The following is a 3,004-nucleotide window of genomic DNA, read 5'->3' as shown; positions in this document are numbered from 1 at the left end:
GCAGCTTTTCCCTCTGGCTGGACTGCAGGGTCAGCCTCATGCTGAAATGACAGTGAGCAGTGAGCATTCTCCCCGTGGGCTGCACAGGGCAGCCCTTGTCTTTGTCACATCAAAGCTTCCAGGGTTCACCCCATGCACTTTTAACACCAAGTCCTCTCCTCCCATGCTGAGCTGGTGCACATCCCATGCTGAGGCTGGTCTGTGCCAAACCCAGCCCTGAGGCCCTGGTGTGACTGGAGAGTGCTGGATCCCCAGTAAATGCCTGATGTGCCCCTCACTGCAGCACCACGAGCACTGTGCTCAGCAGAGACAGAAGCACTGACCCCTGTGTGCCTTCAGACTGGGAAGATTGATGTTTATGTGCATGCCTGATTGGAAAAGGTCACAAAACCAGGAAACAAGAAATACCATGTTCCCTGCCCCCAGCAAGAGAAGGTGCAGCCACCCCAGGAGCAGCATGGCCAGAACCTTGAACAGCTTTGGAGATGCTGTGCCTGACTGGCACTCAGGCCAGAGAACAGCACAGAAGAAAACAACTCACCTGAAGCATTTTCAGCTTCTCAAGAAGAGCTTTTCAAAACAGGGAGGAGATTGAACTTGCCACTAGCAAACTCCTTTTGAAACTCCTGGATAATTTTTAGTTTTAGATCCATGGAGAAAGGGGATGGAAGGAGCTCTGGAGAGCAGATTGCTGCCTCCTGTTACGGAAGCAAGCTTAAGAAAATTAATAGAAATATTGGTAGTTCTGCTATGCTGTGCCAAGAATGTGTTAAAATAAAACCTTCTGAGCACACAGGAGAGATACAATGTCAACTCAGCCTTGATATGAAAGATCAGCCTGCATCTCCTAAAGCACATCCCAAGGAGCAGTAACTAACACGCCAGCTTTCCTTCCCTTTCAGAGCAGGTCTGCACAGCCTGTCTCACACAGTTCATCACTGTCACAGCCTTGTACAAAGAGTACTGGGATGACTCTGGCTCACAAAGTTGTTATAAAAGAATAAAGAGGGAGGCATTTTTCCTTCCTGGAGTTTTAATGCTATCACAGTGCAACACAGGCCAGCTTGGTTTCCTCCATGGGAAAGCTACATCAAGTTATTTTGGGCCAAATCTTCCCTGAGCCCTTGAACAGAAGCATCTGGCCACACCACAGCACTTCCTTCAGCTCCTTTTCTCAACCCAACACACCAAAGCAACAGCCTTGCCTTCTGCCATACAGCAAACAGAGCAGGCAGACTGCTGCTGCCATGAGCCAGCAAATCCCACTTTCTAATCCTGCTCTTCCCCCTTGAGCTTGCTCTGCTGCTAACAGGAGGAGGGAGAGGCAAGCTCTCACACTCATTTTTAGAGCTTATTTTGGGAACTGGCAGCCAGACCCTTGGGACTGGAGCTAGTTGTTTGCATGGTACTGACTCTCTTCCAAGGTTTTCTTTAATCTGCTGAAATGCCCTTCAAAGCTTGTCCTGCACTTTTATGCTTACAAAGTTAACCACAACCAGGAAAAGCAAAGGGCATGTGTGTGCTCGTCCCCTTTGCCCCACATGCTGATCACATGTATCTGGAAGTGCACAGCTTGACTTTGCCTGAAGGATCTGCATGTCCATATCAGCACCCAAATGTGGCTGCCTAATTAAGTGCCCCTCTGCAGCCCTTGCCTTGGCTATTGCCAATAACCCACCTCCAATTTCCAACATAAAACCCTTGAAACCATTTGCAGCCTACAAAAGGGTTCTCTGTCCTTCTCCCTCAGCACTTCCTCAAGGCAGGCAGCAGTCCCAGCAGAGCCAGCACTTTTATTCAAAACAGGCCCCAACTATAATAAATGGTTTGCTGGTGTGGCCTCTCAATAAATTTGTTCTGTCAAATCTATTTTAGCTTAGAAGGTAAAACAAAAACCTGCTTCTCAACACACCATGAGCAGAGAACCACACCAAGCCATGGTTTGCCATCACCTGCTCCAGGGATGGCTCATCCCTGGGAGCTGGGCACAGACACATTCCAGCTCCCAAAGCTGTGATGGCTTTACCAGGCTGTCCACAGCAAGAGAGGAGAACAATGTCACCCTGAGCAGACGAGTCTGTCAACTCACACTGACTGCAAACTGCTGTGTGGGAAGTGCCATCTCCACTTTGACCATGACTGTACAACATGAGCAGCTCCAGCCTCTTGCAGAAGCTCATCCTTGACTCTCACAGCACAATGCTGCTCCTTGTGTGCACTGTTTGTCGAGTCCCAAAAACCTGATTAAGCCTTGAACTTTTCCAAGCCCTCCCTTCAACAGCATTAGTCATTTAGATGTTATTAGTATCTCCTCTCTGGAAATTTCATGTTCCTACACAGACCAACAAGGACAAGACGGATGCTCATTCCCTGAATGCCAGTCATGCTCTGAAGTCAACAGGGGCTGCACAGACAGCTCAGCTATTGCCTTCACCCAAAAGATTGTAGCCACCCAGGCATACAAGAAAGCAGACAAAAAACAAGGTTCCTGTGTCCTCAGAGAGGAAGGACTGCCAGACACTTCAGCAGAGTCACAGTTTGGGAGAAAACACAGGCTTCCAACCCCAGGAGTGAGCTGAACAAGTCAGAGTAGTTAAACACAAAGGCTGAAAAATCTCCATCCTTGCATACAACAGACAGCCATCAATGACAGGGGCACGAGGTGGCAAGAAAAAGGGAAAGACAACTTACCTGTTAGCAACAGCCCACAGCAATTTTCTGAGACAAACATCACCTCCCTGACAACAACCATGGCAATGACCAAGCCTGTGCCATGGTGCTGCTAAAGAAGGGGAAAAATCCTTGGAGAAAGGAGACAGTAAAAATGAGTTAGTGCTTTACTCACCTGTTCTATCAGGACTGTACACACTGCTTGGGAGCCACAGAGTGCAGAGCCAGTCCTTGGCCTGGGTAAGGGAAAATGAAGGAGCCCACAGAGCCCTTTCAAAACAAAACCCATGCTGATGTTGTCAGTCAGTAACAAAGACACCACAGCCAGAGCAGA

Source organism: Ammospiza nelsoni, chromosome 11, assembly GCF_027579445.1.
Source record: "Ammospiza nelsoni isolate bAmmNel1 chromosome 11, bAmmNel1.pri, whole genome shotgun sequence".
Classification (NCBI taxonomy): domain Eukaryota; kingdom Metazoa; phylum Chordata; class Aves; order Passeriformes; family Passerellidae; genus Ammospiza; species Ammospiza nelsoni.
Note: the sequence above shows the minus strand (reverse complement) of the source record.